The sequence below is a fragment of the Leptonychotes weddellii genome, chromosome 11, assembly GCF_054177405.1.
Source record: "Leptonychotes weddellii isolate Sample4059 chromosome 11, ASM5417740v2, whole genome shotgun sequence".
Taxonomy (NCBI): domain Eukaryota; kingdom Metazoa; phylum Chordata; class Mammalia; order Carnivora; family Phocidae; genus Leptonychotes; species Leptonychotes weddellii.
The window spans coordinates 91,672,931-91,685,259 of record NC_138379.1 but is presented as its reverse complement, the minus strand read 5'-3'; the positions used below and the strand labels follow the sequence as shown (position 1 = coordinate 91,685,259).

Here is a 12,329-nt window from a genome sequence, read left to right as displayed (position 1 = left end):
TGCTCCTAACTGGAAGGTCTACTCAAGATACATATTTGAACAGAACCAGTGAGTTGAAACCTTAAAGAACTTCCATTATTTTTGGGTTGATTGCTTTTTAGTTTTGTAAACATTTGCCAGTTGTTCACTTCTTGTAGTGTTTAGTATTCATTCTGAGTTCTTAAAGCTAGAAGAAGAATAAAATACCATGAGCAACTCCATCCTTGTTTAAACTTACTGTTGTTGCATGGGATATTACTGTATTTGATCATGTAGTCCCTAACACACCATGGACCCCTGGCCACCAGCGTTTATTTAGCCCACTTCACAGAATAACCCATTTCAATCAAGATCACTGAGCATTTAGTTGCCATGGGAGGGGCTAGGATGGGGACACAAAGACGAAGAAGCCCAGAAATTTCCATAGGAGCCTGGCACCTACTGTGGGAGACCAATATGTAAACAAATCCTGGTGAAACTGTAGGAAGCTTCTCTTGGCCTGATGGAAAAAGCAGGTCAGTAGCTCAAGAGAAGACACAAGTGACCTTTAACTAGAGAGGAGAGGAAAGGATCTTATTTGGTAAAGGGCAAAGCAACGTGATTTGGGACTAGAAAAAGAAAGAATAAACAGAATCTCTTGAGAGTGGCTTCTCAAAAGAAAAACATGTCCTCACCAGAGAAATCTGGGAAAAGCAATCATAAAGGAGTCTGCAAAGATAAGGAACAACAGAGAAGCATAATTATATAAAAGGACCTCAGGGAGATAGGACTGAAGTGATGACTAAGGATTTGGGGGACAAATATATATTCTGGAAAGGAGAAACTGTGGCCCTGAAACCTACCTTTTATTCTGAATGAAGAGGAACTGACAGGGCTGTTTCAGCAGGCAGAGACAAAGGGCAAAGCAGTCTAGTGAGCTGGAGAGCCCAAGACTCATCTTCAGTAGAAAAGATCTAACAGAAAAAGTTCTCATGAACTAGAAACCAAATCATAAACTTAGATATAACAGAAACGGAAAATTACGCTTTCCTTTATACATTGTGTAAGGGGGCAAGGGTTTTCCCTCCTAATCAGGGACATTCTTGCCCATTGTATTGCCCAGAAGGCCCTCAATCCTTTAGCTTGCACTTAAAAAATAATCTGGTTCAGACAAGGGGAGATGAGATTGTAGTTCCTCCCTAAATTGTAGAACTTTGCAGTTCAGGCCCTTCTCCGCTAAGCTCATTTCCGCACATAGCCCTTGGAAATCATTTCACAATTATATTTGAACTTGATGGGATTAGGAGAGTCACAGTTGTTTCCAGATTTTAAAATTAACTTTTCCTTGAACTTTGAACTGGGAACTCTTTAGATATAGAACAGTAGATTTTTAGCAAAGCTATTCTCCTCTTCTGAATCAGCAATATGTGATCTTGTAGACTGGAAATAATAAGGTCAGCTCTTCCTATACTGTGAGCTAGAATTGAACGTAACAGGGCCCCTGGTGTCCTGCTCTCAAAGCTGGTAGAAACTCACATGGGCTGTAGCCAGTGCTGAATGAGTCACAGGTGGTGCTCAGGATGGGGAAGCATGGCTGGGGGCTGACAGGTCCAGAGAGCCAACCAATCGCTGTTCACAAGAGCAACATGCCATGGCCTCTTGGCACTTGAGCCACTTGACTTGGTGTACTTAAAACAAGGGCACAGAAGGATTTCAGAGGCCGAACTCAGGAGTATGAGACAAGAAAGTCTTCTATTTCTGTGCAGAAGAGTTAGCCCCATAATCACATAAAATAATCTATAGCTTCTTTGTGCCAGGCACTATTGGGCACTGGGAAGAAAACACTACATAGGGCAGAATTTCTGCCAACAAGGATCTTAAGTGTAGTGGACTTGTATAGGTGAGGAACCAAGACATTTACATTGTGTCCTACGAGGCACAATATAAGGTGTCAGTATGTCAGCTAGGTGAGTCTTTGGGTAAGGAGGAAAGCCCTCCTAAACATAGTGGTATCTCACACAAAAATGAAGAATAAGGTGTTAGTTGGGGACAGGTGGAAAGAGGGTGCTAAGCAAGTCAAAGGTGAAGAAAGGAGAGAGATCATGGTACATAGAGTCAAGGGACTTAGTACCAGTAGACCATTGTGGCTACACTCAGAGTGGGTCTGAAGGTCCAGCAGGTATCACTTTTCTTCCTAAGAGAAACTAAGAGGTCCTGGCTGTGAGTGCTGCAGGCTAACCATGAGCTGAGAGTTAGATCCAGCGTATATGAATCGAGTACATTGGAGGGGTTAGTCCGACACAGAGAAGAGCAGCATACTAAGCCAAAGTCTTTAAAGGAAGCTAAGCCTCACAATTCATGAAGGAATAAAAAAGCCAACTCTGAAGATCATGAGAGTGACTGGGAAATGGGAAGTAGAGGCAAAATCGGGAACCTTAAGGGGTAGGACAGGTTAAGAATACTCATAGAGGGTGTGATATGATTCCTACAATCATTGTTGTCATATTCTTGGCTTGTACATGTGCTGAACTGGCTAATGATTGAGGTGAAAACTCTTTGTATTTAATATTGTATACTGTGTTGGTTTCATATCTTGTTTTTATTAGTTTGCCTTTTTATTAAAATAGTATCTTCTTGCTTACTAATTAAGCATCATCAATGGTGGGTTGGAGCTATCTCATAGAGGATAATGGGAGGTATTTGTTGAATATTCAGGAATTTTTAGAAGCCAATTGTTAAACCATTGATAGCTTAAAATCAGCCATGGTACTTATACCATGGAAATCGGTAAACATCACTAAATCAGGATTTTTGGTGGGGGGTTTGATTTGTTTTCTACAAAGCTGGTTTACCAGTGTACTACTAATAGTGCATCATGTGTGAATTTATTTTTTAGAGAAATCCTGTGAGGTCCATACTCTTGGGATCCACATTTTTTCAGGTGAAGAAATTGAGCCAGAGAGAAATGACATAGTGCTTCCAGGTCACAGCTTGTGAGTGGAAGAGGCAGCCATTATACCCAGTGGGTCTGATGCCAAAACCTGCCATTTTAACTACAGAGTTAGGGGGCTTCTACATTACAAACTCATGCTTTCTGCGTTTTTTTTTTTTTCCCATGGAGAAAGTATTTTATGAAAAGGGTTTTCTTCTGTGTACTCTGTTTTCTTGTTAGGAGGCATGTTTTCAAAGGACTTATTCATGTGTTTTCGGTTTGTTTGTGTGTTTAACCTTTAACGAAGTGATAGATGGAAGAAGAAATGGATGTCTGGATGAGCTTCAACTTTCTGCCTGCTTGGATCAATTATATCCTTTATAAAACAATTCTACTTAGCATTTTCTTTGCATCTGACACTGTTCTACATGTTGGAGTAAGAGTTGGAGCTTATATTTTAGTAGGGCAAAAAATTAATACTCTTTATGTATCAAGTTGTGTTATAAAAAATAACATAGATAATGGGGTTGAGACTGAAGGGGACATAGAAGTAAAGAGATGCAGACAGCCACATGAAGATTGAGGGGAAAGTGTTCAGGCACTGAAAACGGTGAGTAGAAGTAGCCGAGAGAAACAAGTTAAGATGTGTGAGTGCTTTCAAAGAGGCCAGTGTCATGAGGAGTATTATTATAGAAGACGCAGAGCCAGGAGGTGATGGGGGGTCCCCACAGGCCATGGGGGATGACTTTGGGTTATATTCTGTGGTTAGTGGGCAACCACTGAAGGGTGCTGTTAATCAGGGTAACCATACTACTTGTGCCTTGAGAATATCACTGGCAACAATGAGGAGAATGAACTTTGGGGGGAATGAAAGCAGGCTTAATCACAGTGATTCAGTGGAGAGATAATGATGGTCTTAATGAGGTGGGGTTTTGCAGTGGGAATGGTGAACCTGACTTTATTCTTGATGAGATGTTAGATCCTGGGAAAATGACCCACTTTCTTGGAGTCTCCAATTCTTTACCTATAACATAGGATAGAACACCGTGCCTCCCTCATAGAGATGTGGTGATAGTGAAATGAGGTAAGGTGTGTGAAAGGTCTGGAACGCTGTCTGACAGACGGCAGTCTTTAATCCATAATCCTTCCTGGAAGTGTGTATCTCATTTACCTTCTCAATAGAACTCTTAAGTTTATCATGGGGAAGATGTCTCCTGAAATGCAGTGCTAATCACTAGGATACAATGAATAATTACATCTGATAATTATGGATACTGTTCTCATGATTTCCAAAAATCAGGCCCACCCAGCATCTTTCTCAGAACATTTTTCATGAATGAATAAAATAGGAAGTTGTGATCCAAGAATAAATCAGAGATTCTGAGAGTATGAAGGAATTTCATTTTTTTTTAAATGCCCAATCTAAGAGATTAAAAATCTGTGGCCTGGAGTGGTTTTGAAAGCATGTCAGAGAAAAAGCAAACAAATACACTGAGAAACCACAATCGGTTAGTCCACATCCAGTACTTTATGAAAGGGCACAATGTTACACTAATATAAGTCAGTACAGTTTGATTCAACCTCTACAAATGCTTAGCACTGAGCAAAATAGTTTTCAAATAATAATTTAAAAAAATGAGAGAATGGAGTTGAGAGTTTCCCCACTTCTCTCTATCCATATACTAAGTTGTTCACATGTTCTTATGTAAATCATTGTTTCATAGATCACTAAATCCATCGCAGTGTTTCTAGACCACAAATACTTCTCCACTGATTGCCACTCATCAATCCTGGACCACCTGGCCAGCACTATGGGTGCTGTCATATGATTTACTCTGTTCCATCTGGTCTCAGCTAGAATAAGCACTGCAAAAATATCAAGTGATGGGCAGTATCTAACTTCGTTTCTAAAGAGTCTTCTTAAAATAAAAATATATTTGGACTAACACTGAAGTGTCCCATCATCTTAATCCAAGCATTTTGCACAAAATTGGCTTGGGAGGAATATGATCTCCAGGGGATATTCTTGCCTTGAACCAGAATCAATTTGGAATTTGGACTAAAATGAATCCAATGTCCCAGCAGTGTCATCACTCCTAGGGATAGATTTCATCAAACAACTTCTTTGTTCGCTTGAAAAGTTGTGCGATTTGGAAGCTAACGTCCTGGTCCTTTAGGAGGAACCCAGTTTGATGGGAAAGGGATTAGTTCTCATCCATTCTTGTTCCTGAAGTCCAGGTTAGGAGCCCATTGCTGTTGAGAGTGCTTACATGGACAGGCAACTGTCCTCATCCCAGAAAATCTCAAATAAATAAAAATGTCCAATTGAAAGAAGTTATTAGGCACACCTCTACATCAGGCTAGACATTAGACCCCATCTAGGAAACAACTGATAAGTTCAAAGTAAGGCATCTATGTCATACAACTTTTGCTGATAACAAACCATCTCAAAACTTGGCGGCTTTTAATACAAGTACTTAATATGCATCATGCTTCTGGAGCCTCCCAGCGGAAGTGGATGGCATATCTGGAATGGCTGGGTCCTCTTTTCACACAGTCTTTTATCTATCAGCAGGCTAGCCTGGACTTGTTCATAGAGTGGTAGAACAGTTTATCAGCATAAGAGAAGAAACAGTGAAGTCTCTTAAGGTCCAGGCTTGGAAGCCATGCAATGGTTTCTTCTGATGCATTCTATTGGTCAAAGAAAGTCACGAGGGCCCCCCAATTTAAGAAGCAGGGAAGGAGACTCCCCTTATTGATAAAAGGGGCTATAGGGAATCTAGGGCCATTTTGCAATCTACAAAAGCATTCATGATTTTTGTCCATAATACAGATGCTCCAGTCCAGGGAAAATCATCTTTTCATAAATAATTTACACACAAGCTATTTTTCATAAAGTATTTTGCACAGGTTAGTATATATTTCTGTAAATATGGGATCATAAATTCAGCATAGCTGGTATAAGTCTTGCCATTGTCCTAGTTTGCACCTCCTCAGACTGTAAAGTTGAAGCAAACATTTTTTTGAAGCCCAGCATGGAATTCATTCCTCCAGTACAGTCCCTGAATGATGGCCATCCTATTAATGACCAAGTATGCCATTGTCATAGTTTTGCACCATCATCAGATTGTAAAGTTGAAGCAAACATTTTTTTGAGGCCCAGCATGGAATTCATTCCTCTGGTACAGTCCCTGGATGATGGCCATCCTATTAATGACAAAGTAGATCCAGAAATGAAAATCTGCCAAAAAACAAAAACAACCCCTCCCCCCAAAAAGCCTCTTGGAAGAATTCTGTCTTTTCCATTAGTGAAAAACAGAGAAAGAGAAAAAAACTGTTGGCTTCATTCTTTGTAAACAGGTCATACCAACAGCAAGGTTAAAAAAATAAAATGTCAGCACTTTTAGCTTCAGGTGTTCTATCCTGATTTCCCTGGTGCTCATTGGACAAAAGTTTTCTCACTTGTTGAAATTCTCCTTTATCATTCCTAGACTTGGCCAACATTTCTGGCATCTTACTGCCTTCAAATTGTTGAGGCTAAATACTAATGTCTTCAGAAGTTATTTTTAGGTCTCTTTTGATTAAAAGATCTCCTTTGGCACGTCAGGATATTTTCACAAGTCACTGTCTCCTTTTCAAAATCTGCTGTTCCCAATGTTTAACTTCACCAGTGAAGCACAAATGTTTTTGCCATCCATCTTCCTCAAGAGCTCAGTAAACACGGAGTGATATTAAGTATAAAGTAGGAATTTGCCTACTTTGTGTGATGTGAGAGCATCATCATCTACCTATATATTGTCATGACTCCTGATATTTCCACTATTAGAGAGGCATTATTTCTTTAGGATTAGTCCAGCTCATTGCAAGAATTAGGACGTTATATATTAAGTAATTCAGACAGTCTTGAGAAACAGGACACAGGAAAAAACGATATGGAGAGTATGAAGAGTTTGGCATTAAACATGGTAGAACTGGGCTCTATATTGAGTAGGGTCACTAACTGGCAGGGTAACCCGTGAGACTTCTATCTCTGGGTCATCTGCAAAATCAGGGCTGTGAACAAGGAGAACATTGTGTTTCTTACTGTAAGTGTGATGAGAATGTGCATGAGAGGATGAGCCAGGTACAGGAGTGAGTGCCAGGATGACATGTGCTGGAGATCTTGAGGGATATCCTGGCCGTCAGGGGCCACACTCAATTACTGGACCCTAAAGACAGAGAAGAAAAGTAATGGGGAAGAAAAGATATTAAAGATAAATGGGAAATTTTATATTGTTCAGTTTAGCAGTCACTGAGCACCACTATGTGCCAGGCACTGTACTGGGTAATGAATCTGAAAGAGTCTGACTCAAAAAGATCGTAGGGAGACTCGCAAAAATAGTTAACAGCAAAACAGTGAGCCAGCTATTTATTCCCAGGAGTATAAGAGCCTGGAGGAGGGACCAGGGAAAGAGCTGTAGGAGATCACAACAAACAAAGCCTTGCGGGCTAAGTGGGAGTTACTCAGGGCATCGAGAAGGAAAGAACATTCCAGGAGAGCATTCCCACAGAGAAGAATGTAGGGAAGCCAGGGTGCTGAGGCATGAAAAGCGCAGTGCATGCACGCGTAAGCTTTTGGCAGTAGGCTTGCAGGGTAGCAGATCAGATATAGGGCAAAGGACACCACTGTTACGAGTGCGGGAGGAGCAAGAAAAACCATTCTTTCTCAAAGTTTGCTCAGTCCTGGAGGGCGTCACCATGTGTTTCTGCCATCTTACTCTCTGGGTCTCAAAATTCCAGCTGCTTATTTCCAATGTATCTGTGGAAGAATTAGCCACATAGTAATCTCCAAATTCTTGTGTTAATTGTATGGGATGGGAAAATTTGCCTCGAATATGGGGACGTTCTTTAAGATCCTGGGTTGTTCTCTGAGCTCCCATGCAGGGAAGCCAGAGATAAAATTGAGCTGAGATAGAAACCAGGGCTCATTTCCCCAGTTTCAATAGCCGGCTTATCACTACACAAATACCAGTTTAATTCAAACTTAAATATTTAAGAGCCTCTGTGATATTAAAGACATTTAATTCTGTATCTGAACTTTCATTTCACCTCCACTGCACAGAGAAATTAAAAACTGCATTTCCAGATGGCCACATCATTCAGGGTATGCTCTCGGAGGTAGGCTGGCAGTCTGGAATTCAGAGTCTGTTAAGTGTGTGGAGAAAAATCAGATTCCAGTGTGTCAGGTATTCCTGATCCCCAGAGCCCTGCAGCTACTCTATTTTGGCATTTATCCTGTGCCTGGCACTGTGCTAGATACAAATGGGACCAAATAGAAGAATCACATCTGGTCCCTGGTATATAATATGTACCTGATTACAGGAGAGGCGAGCCTTGCCCACCTGAAGCAATTAGACAAGAATTGAAAAAAAAAAGTTTTAGTATATTATTACTGAAGCCTTTAATTTAAAGTAATCTCTCACTGGTTAGTGAGAAGCCCAGAAGAGTAACAGAAAACAAACAAACAAAAATAGGTCAGCTATCCACTGGTTCACACGGTGAACCTGAGCCAGGTGGGGTGTTTAGGTAATGGGGAGTAATGTGAGTTTTCTTGGTTGAGAGGTAAGGTCAACCTTTAGATGTTGGTGGAAGGAATGGGCAACAAAATGCACCTTTGGTGTCACCTGGCATCACTCCCTCCGCAGTTCTGTTAAAAGTCCACCTCAATTATTACTTTGGACTACTCAGTCATTTATTCACTCAATATTTGTGTAGCACACTCAACACTGCCAGATACTGGAAAGACCAAAAGAATAAATCTGAGCATCAAGATCTTAGATTCTACTAGAGGTAAAAGACAAGCAGATGGTAAGCACAATACATTATGACAAACACTGCAATAAACATAGAGTACCAAGTGTGGTCATGCACGGGGAAGTGTGGCCTAAGCCCGGATAGGCAGGGATACAGGCCTGAGCTGAGCATAATTAAGCGAGAAAGGTGTTCCAGGCTGAGAAGTGAGTGATACCAGAGGGTACTCTGGAAATTCCGCGTGGTTCAGGATGGGTGGGGTGGAGGTATATGAGGGTGTGGCAGAGATGGGGTTGGAAACCAAGTTGGCAGGGCTCAAGTTATAATTAAGGCACCGAAACGGCTTCTAAAATGCCAAAGTTGTGGGGGAGAAATAAACACGAATGAACCACATCCACTTACACTTTATATCAAATCAGTAGATATGCTAATTTATGCTAAACGAAGGTCAAAGAGGAGTGGTTCTGTGCAGCCTTGGAAGGGACAAGAGGCTGGTAGGGCCTTCTATATCCAGGGAGCCACTTAAAGATACTGAGCCCTTGGGGTCTGAGATGGAACAGGCTCCAAGGAAAGGAAGCTGTGCAACCATTCTCACTTTACTACTGGAACCAACCTATTGACTGTCAAAGCGTTTTCTATTGACAAACCACTTCTTCGCACATTCATCAATTTAGTGTAATTTCTATTCATATCCAAGGTGGGTTTCAAGGTTCAGATGAAAATCTCCGGGAAGCTCTTCCCCGATGAGTGCAAACCTGTGGTGGATCACCTGACTCCCTCTTGCCTCTTGCTCTGTCCTCAGATGCTCCCCTCCCAGCTGTCTGTCTAGGTCTTAACTCCTCAGCTACTGCCCAAAGCTTGAAAGAACTCTGCCTCCTCATACCTTGGACAATATGGTACAGGGATGCAAAAGTGCGTGATGTGTAATATCTTCCTCAATAAGTCATTTCCCAGGGAAAAATACAACAGTGCAAACAGGAAATTCTGGTGCAAAGCAATGAGGGCTATAAAAATGTGCAGGGTGAATTGGAAGTTAGGGTGGAGGGAATGGAGGCAGGGAGGCCAGCCAGCCATTACCCCATCCCTCCCACCCCCCTCCACTCCAGAACCCTCAGTTTGTTTCCTGAGCTTAAGAGTCTCTTATGGTTTGTCTTCCTCTCTGGTTTCTTCTTGTTTCATTTTTTCCTCTCTTCCCCTATGATCCTCTGTCTTTTTTCTCAAATTCCTCATAACAGTGAGATCATATGATAATTGTCTTTACCTGACTGACTTATTTCACTTAACATAATACCCTCTAGTTCTATCCACGTCGTTGCAAATGGCAAGATTTCATATTTTTTGATGGCTGAGTAATATTCCATCATATATATATATACCACATCTTTATCCATTCGTCTGTTGATGGACATCTGGGCTCTTTCCGTAGTATGGCTACTGTGGGGACATTGCTGCTATGAACATAGGGGTGCCCCTACACATCACTACCTTTGTATCTTTGAGGTAAATACCCAATAGTGTAATTGCTAGGTCATAGGGTAGCTATATTTTCAACTTTTTGAGGAATCTCCATGCTTTTTTCCAGAGTGGCTGCCACCTCACACCAGTCAGAATGGCTAAAATTAACAAGTCAGGATACAACAGATATTGGTGAGGATGCAGAGAAAGGGGAACCCTCACACCTCCCTTCTACTAACTTCTTTCGCCAATTGCCAAAAGGTTAAATCAGAAGGAGTAGAAACCAGAACAAATTCATCAACATTTCCCTCTAAAAATCATCAGGCCAGGAGGTCAAAGTTTATAGAAGAATTATGGAAGTTCCTAGAACTAACTGATGGAGAACACAAAGACCGAATCTGAGTGCCCTGGAGTCCCACTTGTAGGTAATTTTACAACTCGCGACCAACCACATGTGATTTTTACAGCACAGTTTTGATCAATTCCATCGCTACTCTACTGTTGGGGGACTGATAATCTTCTGGGGATTTAAATTTAAATTTATGGTAGAGCACTATTGAGAGGGAATTAATGCAACACAATGCAACATAACATATGCCACCCAGGTATTAATTCTTTGCCAAATATTCTCTGCCTGGTGTGACCTAATTCACAGCCTGCAAGTGCTAGATTGGGTGACCCTTACTTTTTGTTTTGGTTGTGGGGCACTGTGTGTGTGTGTGTGTGTGTGTGTGTGTGTAACTGTGCTTTGAGGGTACTGTGTGGAATGGAAGGATAAATCTCTGCGTCCTACATCTAGATTCAGCTCAGGTTGATCAGAACAACTGCTTTGTCGTCAGTACAGGCTGTAGCTGGAAGATAATCTATGTGTTCACGAAACTGCGCTATTGCTTTCATCAGTGGGTTGTCATTTTTAAAGTTAAATCCAAGACAATGTAGTATTATGTCCTTTCTTTTCTGCCAGTCTTCTCTTTTGGCTTTTTCATATAGTTTAATGTAATAGAACAGGCAACGAGCTGAGACACACGGCTATGTTTTCTATGCCGAGCTTGTCATAAAATGTCGTAAGTGACATAGGAACGATCAAGCAGCATTTAAATGCCTTCACATAGGGTGGAAATTTTTTCCCCACAAATCATGACTCCTCATGTAAGCATCCCTCTGGTCTTTCAGAACTGCTGACCTTCTGCATCATGACATCACTATTCACCTGCTACAGAGGACAGCTAGCAGCCATATTGCAGTGGGATCATAAATTTTGTTTTTCTACCATTTTTTCCTAGTGCTTTGTTCAATAAATTAGAGTTACTAAAATATATAATTATTTTTATTTTTAAGATTTTTTATTTATTTATTTGACAGAGAGAGACACAGCGAGAGATGGAACACAAGCAGGGGGAGTGGGAGAGGGAGAAGTAGGCTTTCTGCAGAGCAGGAAGCCCGATGCGGGGCTCGATCCCGGGACCCTGAGATCATGACCTGAGCCGAAGGCAGACGCTTAACGACTGAGCCACCCAGGCGCCCTGTAATTATTTTTATATCTCTCTAAATGCATTAGAGTCACTGAAATTTTTTTTGGCACAATGGTCATGTCAAGTATTCTTAGAAGAGTTTTTATACAGTTTCACAAAACCTCATTGTTTATTGTTTTCCAGTAAATATAAATTTTGAATCATCATGCATATTGCTCCCATTTAAAAAAAATTAAATAAAATGGAGGATGATAGCCCAGAAATGGTAAATAGCATTTAGCTGTGGGAAGAGCTTGAGTGATGACGGTTAGTGAGCCGAGGACAGCCCAGAGAAGTAAAGGAGAGAATGTGGAACATAAGGAAAGGAGTCGTGTCTTAAGTCCCCTCACATTTCCATGATAGCTTTGCTTTTAGTAAAATACTTTTCCTGTTTGCATTTCCTTGGCGGTGATTTTTGTGTGTGTGTGTTTATATGCCAAGAAACTGCTAGCATCATTGTAGATGTTGGGATATTTGGGGTGAAATTCAATATAGCTATTTCAGTTTTTCTGCATTTGACTAGATGTCCCTCCATTTGTTTGATGGTTTTGTGTGTGTATGTATTTGACCAATGGACATTTCCGAAGCTTGTGCTTAGGTAGTGTGAGTCATGAATTGGAAATTAAAATACCATTCAAGATAAAACAGAAAGGAGCTCAGAGACACAGGAAGCAAACTGTGGG

General features: G+C 41.1%; 1 long non-coding RNA gene across 1 annotated transcript in view; it reads left to right on the top strand.

The window, feature by feature from the left end:
• LOC145716083 (uncharacterized) overlaps positions 1 to 12,329 on the top strand; it is a 95,653-nt gene that overhangs the window by 837 nt on the left and 82,487 nt on the right. The window lies entirely within an intron of this gene.